The sequence below is a fragment of the Lepidochelys kempii genome, chromosome 9, assembly GCF_965140285.1.
Source record: "Lepidochelys kempii isolate rLepKem1 chromosome 9, rLepKem1.hap1, whole genome shotgun sequence".
In the NCBI taxonomy this organism is placed as follows: domain Eukaryota; kingdom Metazoa; phylum Chordata; order Testudines; family Cheloniidae; genus Lepidochelys; species Lepidochelys kempii.
The window spans coordinates 31,273,546-31,283,818 of NC_136388.1; the positions used below are offsets into that span (position 1 = coordinate 31,273,546).

Below are 10,273 nucleotides of genomic sequence, written 5' to 3' on the forward strand. Positions count from 1 at the left end.
CACTGAGTGCATCATAAACATTTTTTTTTCCACTCTCCATTGAAACATCAATAATAGTGTGGATGGGTCTTGTCACACTTTCTATGAGGAATACATTCATCAGTGCTTTCTAAAGAATTAATACATTATTAAAACATACTCTACGGTTGTTACAGACAAGAGTAGTATGTGGTCTAGTGTAACCCGCGTGCCTAATAGGGAGATAACTCTTTAAGAGATCTACTGGGGGTGAGGGTAGGAACAGGGCCATCCTTAGCCACAGGCAGAATAGGCAGCCGCCCAGGGCACCACTCTGGCTGGAGTCCAGACAGATGGGAAGCAGTGGAGCATGTAAGAGCAGGGATGCTGGGTCCTAGAGAGAGCCGAATGCAGCACAGTCTGAGGGAGGGGATCGGCTGCTGGGGTCTCTGGGAAGGGGAGGGGTTAAGGGTGCTCAAGGAACTCACCTGTGAGTGTGACTCTCTCCCCCGGCCTGAGGTGAGGCTGCAGTATCCTTTGTTCCCCTCCCCCACCCGCCCATAACGTCCATTCTTCTCCCCCCACCACGGAGCATCTTCCTTTCCTCCCTCCCCTCCGGCAGGGCTGGGTTGGGTGGGGAGGTGAGGGCGGGGGCTGACTGGCTGCGTGCTGAGGAATGAAAGTGACAGTAACTCACTTCCTCGGCAGCCAGCCAGGACTAGAGGGTCACATGCAGCTGGCTGGGCCAGATAGCATGAGTGAAAAATCAGGATAGCGGTTGGGGTATGGTGACCAGATGTCCCATTTTTATCAGGACAGTCCCAATTTTTGGGTCTTTTTCTTATATAGGCTCCTATTACCCCACTCCCCCTGCCCTGATTTTTCACACTTGCTGTCTGATACCCTAGGTGGGGGTAATTGGTGCCTATATAAGACACAGCCCCAAATATTGGGACTGGCCCTATAAAATCAGGACATCTGGTCACCCTAGCTGGGGAGCGCATCTCTCCCCTGGGCTGGCAGCGATCCATCTCATCTGGGGGGGAGCTGCTGTGGCTCCGTGGGTGCCCCATCCCTAAGATTAGATGCTGTGCTAACTTCACCATGGTCTGCTGGGCTGGTGGTGGTGCCCATTGGCTTGTGATTGGACCCGAGGGTTTGCTGCTGCTGTTGCCACTCTACACCCCAAGAGGTGGATTTGGGGGTACTGCCGTTTTCTACCTATCTCCTCCTCTACTGCAGCTGTTGGACCAGCAGGCTGGGGTGTGAGTGAGCCAAGCATGAAAGCAGTACTGTGTTGGCATTTAGATTGTCATTTAACAACTTTGTTTGCCAAAAATGCTTGCTACCAATCCTGAATCCAATCTCAATATTTTTTTTTAAAAAGCCAAAACAGAAAATTAAGTTGTTGACAATTATTTGTGACAAGTTTGGTTTGGGGCAGGGAGTGGGCCAGTTTTCATCAGAGAAACAAAATAGTTTGACTGTCTTTCCTATAGCCCTGTTACTGCTAAATAGAGCCCACCAACAACTGTAATATGCTTATCTCCTTACTAGTGTACAGAGTGACCGTATCTTGTACTAAGATTCTCTTGCTTTTTTTTCCTCAGTGAGTCAGTATAGCTTTTGCCAGCCCAAAGGTTGGGCAGCCAATGTCTTACATTTTCACAGTGTTTTGTCCAAGTTTCATAAAGTAAATACACGGTTAGTATGAGTTTAAGAAGGCCAGGGACACTTCCTTGTGAAGAATCGGTGCAGCAGATCATGCTAGAGCTGTGAAAATGTCAGTTTTTGATGGAACTTTAGAGGCAGTGATTTATCATGTATTTCTGGCCATGCCCAAAATGTGCTGCTATTGCTAACGTCTTTCCAAACAAAAATAAGGCACAATAGGACTCCTGTAACATTTCTGTGCTACCTCAATCTAGAGGAGATGATTCTGTGTTGATTCATTTAGGTCACTTTGTGCTTTACCTAGGAGTAAAACTAGGGTTATATTTTGCCACTGTTTGCAAACCCAGCTTATTAAGCTGGATAATGCCATTGATCTATTTACAGTATAAGGTTGATAGAGAGTTGTAACTAACATTAAGAATGATGCCCACTATACATTTAAAACTAAAAAGTGGCTTTGTAAAAATGACATGGGTTTCCAACTCTATTGTGTCTTAGTCAGGATGGAGCACCTTGTGAGGTGTATTCACACTAGCTCAAGGTCACAGACTCACGACTATCCTATATGAGCTATTTTAAATATTTCTGATAATCTGAACAGTTATTTCTTTAAAAAAACACCCTTATAAATTATGTCATATCAAAAACAACTTTCCGGGTCACAAAAAAGAAAATGGAAAGATGAAATAGGATTAGCTGTACAAGCACAGAAGGGTTTTATACTTAAGTTTAAACATCATGAAAACAATGAAGTTGATCAAGATCATCAAGTAACTGCCGAAGAAAATATTTATGCAGACAAAGCTCAAGAAATGCAACAACACACAGAACAATCATTTGAAACAGATGCAGACACAAACCAAGAAATTACAACAGTTGAAACTGTACTAGCATGGGATATAGATGACATTGGCACATGGCCGCAATCTTTAAACAACGAATTCTGTCCCATTATACTTGAGAAAGGCCCTGGGAGAATAAAAGGTCTTGAATATCCGAAAGACATTAGAGGTATGAAATTCACAGAAAACAATTACTACAAAAGACTTCTAATGGTGAAACTGTCAACATACGGTGGTTTGTGTACTCTAAATGCAAGGATGCTGTATTTTGTTTCCCATGCAAGCTTTTCAATAGTTGCAATTTTAAGATAGCAACCATGGGTATTAATGATTGGAAAAATCTTAGTCACATATTACCGCAACATGAAAAGGCACAACACCACATTTAAAGTATGCAGAAATGGTGTAAGCTGAGTGTAAGGTTAAAAAATCAGACAACTCTTGATGCCCAAAATCAAAGATTGCTGGAGTCAGAGAAGCAGCATTGGCGTCATGTTTTTGAACATCTATTATCTATTGTTGAATAACTATCAACAAACAATCTTGCTTTTAGAGGAAGCGTTGAGAAATTATTCCAGCCTAAAAATGGCAATTTTGGGGGCCTTGTACAACTGCTGGGAAAATTTGACACAGTGATGAATGAACATCTCTGAAGAGTAACTGAAAATGAAATACATGACCACTATCTGGGACCAAGAATTCAAAATGAACTGATCATGCTAATGAGTGATAAAGTGAGAGACAAAATTGTTTCATTGGTTACTTTGGCAAAATATTTTGCCGTAATTCTAGATTGCACTCCGGACATAAGTCATCAAGAACAGATGTCGTTAGTAGTGAGATTTGTCGACATTCGTGATTCAGCACAGATTACAGTTAAGGAATCATTTATCACATTTTTAGACGTAGAAGACACTATAGCTTTTGGACTTCTTCAAGCTCTCCTTGATGAACTAAAACAAATGGGATTGTCCATTAGAGGACAAGGCTACGATAATGGTGCCAATATGAAAGGATGCATTTCTGGCGTGCAAGCAAGATTGCTGGCAGAAAATCCACGAGCCTTTTTTGTTCCATGTGCATGCCACAGCCTTAATTTGATTTTGTGTGATATGGCCAAGTCTTCTGTAGAAGCTATTTCTTTGTTCAGTTTGCTGCAACACATTTACATGCTCTTTTCAGCTTCCACTCAACGATGGCAAATATTCGAGCACATGTCAATGGTATTACCGTTAAGCCTCTATCTGAAACACACTGGGAAAGCAGAGTAGAAAGTGCAAAAACGTTGAGATATCAATCTGAGGAAGTTTACAAAGCACTGGTTGCTATTTCGGAAGAAGCCAGAGATCCAAAAGCTAAAAGTGAAGCACAGTCATTGGCCTCTGATATATCCAACTTCAAGTTTCTAACATCTGTTGTAATCTGGTTTGACATTCTTGTTAAAAATCTCAAGTGTAAGCAAAATAATGCAGAGTCCAATGATGCAGCTGGATTCAACACTTACCTTACTAAGCAACACACAAGACTTTTTAGTGAAATACACAGAAAATGAATTCAAAGAAGCACAGGTTACAGCAAGAGAGATTGCACAGGCACTCGCTGTAGAACAAAAATTTCCATGTCCAAACGTGACACGAGTTTCAAGGAAAAAACGGCAAGCAGAATATGAAGGCGCAGATGAGCCCACAGACAATCCAGAAAAGAAATTTGAAGTTGAGTTTTTTAATGTTGTGATGGATAAAGCAATATCTGCCGTTGACGAAAGGTTTAATACCTTACGAGCACACCGTGAACAGTTTGGATTTTTGTATAACTAAATTCAACGAAATAGGAAAGCAAGAGCAGCAAATGACAAAGTACAAGAACCTAGAGAGCCTCCTGAAGCACGGTAATAGTTTTGATAAAATGGACTTGAACTGTACAAAGCATTGAGTACATTGTCATCAATGTTGCCACATGCAAAATCAGTGATGGACATTGTACAATTTATTCATATCAACAAACTTGTTGATATATATCCTAATGTGTACATTGCCACTCATATTCTACTGACAATTCCTTTCACAGTAGCATCAGGAGAATGGAGTTTCTCAAAACTAAAACTCATTAAAAACTATCTCCGTTCTACAATGAGTCAGGAATGATTGACTGGTCTTGCTATTCTTGCAATCGAACAAGACATCACTTTGTCTTTGTCATATGATGACAATATTACTGATTTTGCAGCCAAAAAAGCCAGAAAGATTGCTTTTAATTAAAAACAAATCCTTGTTTCAATACCTCTTCATAGAAATTTCCAATAAAATGCTGACAAATTTAAAAATTATATTTGCATCATTCTGTCAATAAATCAGAATTTTTTCTATTGCGCTACTTCTTTAGTGCTAGTCCACCAGCATTACAGTGTGCTTAATTAAGTTAAACTGTTTTTAATAAAGTGCATGTGGCAAGTTTTCCAATACTGTAAGCTTATGTTTGTGTTGCTAAGAGCAAGTCAGGCATAGGGGCACCAGTTTAATAATCCTGCCTAGGGCACCATAAATCCTAAAGACGGCCCTGGGTAGGAATGAGTTGTATCTGGCTTATTGTTGCTAGGCTGATGTAAAATTAGCTCTCCACACTCAGAAGTTTTTGGAATTGGGTGTGGTTGTTTTGAGGTATGCTCAATAGTTCCTTGTTGCTAAACTCAGACTCCATGAAGGCAAGTAGTCAGAGCAGCTGCTTTGCAAAAAAAAAAGACATGTGCACTGTGTGGGCTGGGAAAAGCTGAGCCCCAAGCTCAAAAGCAGGTTGTTTTCCCTAACTCTGATACATTTTGCAGCAGAACTGTTTTTTTAAAAAATCTATACCCTTAACTGAGTAGTAGGTTAATTGGTTAGCTGACTAGATGAGTGATTTTTAGCAGAGGAGAAGAGAGAGTCTGTGTCATTGGTCCCCAAAATTTTGTTTCCTCCCTCCTTACCTGTAATCTTTCTGTGTCCTCTGGGACCAGGAGCCAGGGACCGAGGCTGGGGACAAAGGCGTGGCTAGAGCCACAGCCAGAGTCAGGAGCGGAGCTGTGGCAAGGGCCAGGAGTTGGGCCACAGTCAGGGGCCGAGGCTGGGGCCAGCCCGCAGTTGGAGCCAGGAGCCAAAGCTGAGGCCTTGGCTGGGGGCTGGACTGGTCGAATGGTGCTCCCTCTCCACCCCCAATGGGGGAAGTTGCCTGCACGCCGCCACACCCCCCAAATGTTCCTCCATGTCCTCCTACGGGGCACATCCCACAGTTTGGGGACCACTGGTCTGCATGGATTTCAGCTGAACAATTCTACAGGCAAGTGGAAGGAAGACGTTGCTTTTGCCTCAGACTGTATAGATCAAAGACTCAGAGTCAGGTGAGCTTAACCCAAGCTTTTGGGAACTGTGATTTCTTCTCACTGTGTTTCTGTGGGGACTGACCTATTTAGATTTAATTTTTCTTTCTGTATAATGCTGAAGATAATGTATGTGGCTTATAAGGTAAATGTTATATTGTAAAAAAGAGTTATTTGTTGTTTCTTTATAAGATTTTATAATGTTGGTACTTTAAGAATTAAGTTAATCCCTTTTGTTCTTTTGGATTTATCGTGGGAAGGTTGATCCTGTGCAATCCTTGCTGAAAATCCTCAATGCCTGAATTTTAGGTGTCCAGGTGCTTTTTTTTATGGCAGTTGGGTTTTTAGGCACTGGAGAATGGCAGTGAAGTAAACTCTAGCCCACCCAAAGGTTACAACTGCATATCAGCAGAAGGTATTATACATGTGTCATAATATATATAAAGGGAAGGGTAACCACCTTTAAATTCCTCCTGGCCAGAGGCAAAACCCTTTCACCTGTAAAGGTTTAAGAAGCTAAGATAACCTTGCTGGCACCTGACCAAAATGACCAATGAGGAGAGAAGATACTTTCAAAGCTGGAGGGGAGGGAACAAAGGGTCTGCCTATCTGTGTGATGCTTTTGCCGGGAACAGATCAGGAATGCAGCTCAGAACTCCTGTAAAAAGTTAGTAAGTAATCTAGCTAGAAATGCGTTAGATTTCCTTTTGTTTAATGGCTGGTAAAATAGGAATATACATTCCATTCAGCACAGCCTGGTTTTGTGTCTTTTTGTAACTTAAAGTTTTGCCTAGAGGGATTCTCTATGTTTTGAATCTGATTACCCTGTAAGGTATTTACTGTCCTGATTTTACAGAGGTGATTCTTTTAGTTTTTCTTTAATTAAAATTCTTCTTTTAAGAACCTGATTGCTTTTTCATTGTTCTTAAGGTCCAAGGGCTTGGGTCTGTGTTCACCTGTACAAATTGGTGAGGATTTTTATCAAGCCTTCCCCAGGAAAGGGGGTGTAGGGCTTGGGGGGATATCTTGGGAGGAAGACATCTCCAAGTGGGCTCTTTCCCTGTTCTTTGTTTAACACGCTTGGTGGTGGCAGCATAGGGTTCAAGAACAAGGCAAAGTTTGTATCTTGAAGAAGTTTTTAATCTAAGCTGGTAAGAATAAGCTTAGGGGGTCTTTCATGCAGGTCCCCACATCTGTACCCTAGCGTTCAGAGTGGGGAAAGAACCTTGACAACATGTTTATAAGCCATTGTTTTAAGCAACCCATTGACCTGCTGGGCTAACAATATATACAATCAACTAACCCTTTGTTAAAGAATATTAGTTTATGAAGGGCTAATAAATTATTTATAGATGTAACCTTAATATACAATGTGACCACTCTTTGAATGTGTGCTAAGGAAAAATATGGATATTTTTAAATATGAGCTCCATGCGACTATTGAGGTTTGCAGCTCTAAAAACAGGATTGTTCCTATTTAGGGATAAAATCCTGTCAACAATGAAATCAATGTTAAAACTCCCATCAGCTTCAATAGAGCATGAATTTCACCATTGGTACTTCAGTTACAGTGGTGGTACTGATGGCACATATCATTATATTATCTTTGTGTATGCATTAATGAATGTGTCCTCCTGACCATGTTCAGAGGCCTTCCAACAGAGCAAGCCATCTACCCACTTTTGCATTCAGGGAGTGGAAGCATCCACAATATGAATATCTGATGTTTCATCGCTTTAAGCGATGAGAGAAAGGGGCTTATTATTTCCTCCCTTCCCAGGGGATCTACAGAGCAACAGTCCTGAAGGTCTTTATGTATAGAAGAGGTGTCCCAAACAATTTCATTCTTAGAGATAAATAAATATAGCTTTAAGTTTGGGGTATTTTTCCACTATAAATGCTAAATTTCAAGATTAAATCTGTTTTTGAAAACCAGCATTAGGTTTTGAAAATAAATATTGTTTAAAGAAATCCTTGTTTAAATATACTTATAATGCACTTGAGGGTCACATTTTCAATGAGGTTGCCAACTTTGTACTTGCAGTTTCAAGCACAGTGTATACAAAAAGTACAACTATATCTTTTACAAATTGTGTGTTTGGATTTTGTGTCATTGATTGTGGGTGCAAAAACAGAGGACAATTTGAAATGTTGGCCCTGGAAAATTTTTGGTCACCTGTTAAATGTTTAAATTAGAGCAATATTGCCATCATATTTGTATTTTTCATGAGTAAATTGCTTTAAGTTTTTGAATAGGATCCCTTTTTTCCTATGCTTTAAAATATTAAACTACCTCTCACAAAAATCTTGTCTTTTTGTTATAGTGCTAAACCAATTGTTCGTTTGTGGTTCTAGTTTATTGCAAAGGTTTGAGTCAATCACAGTGTTCCTCTGATTATTTTCTCTCACTCCCTCTCATCCAGAGACCCATAGACTTTAAGGCCACAAGGGACTATCATGATCATCGAGTCTGACCTCCTGCACAGTGCAGGCCATAAAATCTCACCCATCCACTCCTGTAATAGGCCCATAACCTCTGGCTGAGTTACTGAAGGCCTCAAATCTTGATTTAAAGACTCCAAGTTACAGAAAATCCACCATTTACTTTAGTTCAAATCAACAAATGACCAGTGACCCAGGCTTCGGAGGTGAAAAACTCCAACCGTCTCTGCCAATCTGACCCAGGTGATCAATCAGTTAAATTCCGAGCCTATAGGCATGACCCACCAGCCTAGGGAAGAACTCTGTGTCGTAACTTGGAGCCCTCCCCATCCAGTGTCTCATCTCCGGCAATCTCATCATACCATCCCCTCCATAAACTTACCAAGCTCAGTCTTAACTCCTTAGGTTTTTTGCACCTCCGCCTTTCTCCTCGGAAGGCTTTCCAGAACTTCATTTCTCTGATGGTTAGAAACCTTTGTCTAAATTCAAGCCTAAACTTATTTTTCGCCAGTTTATATCCATTTGTTCTTGTGCCAACATTGACCCTTAACTGCTGTCCCTCCCTGGTGTTTCTCTCTGGTATATTTATAGAGACCAAACATATTTCCCCTTATCCTTCATTTTGTTAGGCTAAACAAGCCAAGCTCCTTAAGTCTCCTCTTGTAAGATGATTCTCCATTCCTCTGATCATCCTAGTAGCCCTTCTCTGCACCTGTTCCAGTTTGAATTCATCTTTCTTGAACATAGGACACTAGAATTGCACAGAGTATGTCATATAAGGTGTCACCCTTGCACTGTGTAATGGTAACAACACTTCCCTGTCTCTACCAAAAATACCTCACCAGATGCATCCTTGGATTGCATTTGCCTTTTTCACAACTGCATCACATTAGCAGCTCATAGTCATCCTGTGATCAACCAGTACACCCAGGTTTTTCTCCTCTTCTGTCACTTCCAACTGATACATCCCCAGCTTATATCAAAAATTCTTGTTATTAGTCCCAAATGCATGATCTTGCACTGATAAATTTCATCTCATTTATATTACTTCAGGTTTCAAGACCATCCAAATCTTCTTGTGTAATATTCCAGTCCTCTTCTGTATTTGCAATAGCTCCCAACTGTGCGTCATCTGCAAATTTTATTACCACATTCCCACTTTTTATGCCAAAGTCGTTACTCTGTACACTACAAAGATTTCAAGTGGAGAGGGATAGCTCAGTGGTTTGTGCATTGGCCTGCTAAACCCAGGTTTGTGAGTTCAATCCTTGAGGGGGCCATTTAGGGATCTGGGGCAAAAATTGGGGATTGGTCCTGCTTTTGAGCAGGGGGTTGGACTAGATGCCCTCCTGAGGTCCCTTCCAACCCTGATATTCTATGATTCAATCAGTGCGAAGATAATTCACAGGTTCAGACAAGAATTTGTTCGGTGTTTCCTAGATATAGTTAAATATACAGACTTTGAGAGATTAAACTGCACAACACCGGAACTAAAGGTTCAATATCTTCAAAATAATGCAACAGTTTTCAATTTATACATATATACCTGGAGTTTAATCTCTGATTTGTGTTACAGATAGGCATCCAAAGCAATTCGTGCAAAACACAAAGATCTGTAGGAATCTGTAACAGCAGTTCCCAAATTACAGACTAGGGCCCCTGATGGTCCATGCAGCACTAGGTGTTAGTATGAAGAAAGTTGGCTGGCGATATGGTCCTAGCTCATTCTCCTTGTTTCCAACTGCTAAACTGTACTGAAAGGCGCTAAAGCTACATAAAATGTTTTCCTATTATAACTTTCCGATGTGACCCCTTACTGTAGTTGCTACAGGGATGTTATGCAGTCAAAAATAGAAGATCTGCACTAGTTGGAATAGGAGGGGAGTACTGATTCAGGAGGCACTCTGCAATTATGTTTTGCTCCATGCTTTCAAAGAAGTGTAAGATTTCCATAATGTATAATTCACATTAGGATGACAGTGCAGTGGTTTTCAACCTACGGACC

General features: G+C 40.9%; 1 pseudogene; it reads left to right on the forward strand.

Moving 5' to 3' along the window:
• Positions 1-2,791: 2,791 nt before the first annotated feature.
• Positions 2,792-3,745, forward strand: LOC140916997 (zinc finger MYM-type protein 1-like; annotated as a pseudogene).
• The last annotated feature ends 6,528 nt before the right edge of the window (positions 3,746-10,273 follow it).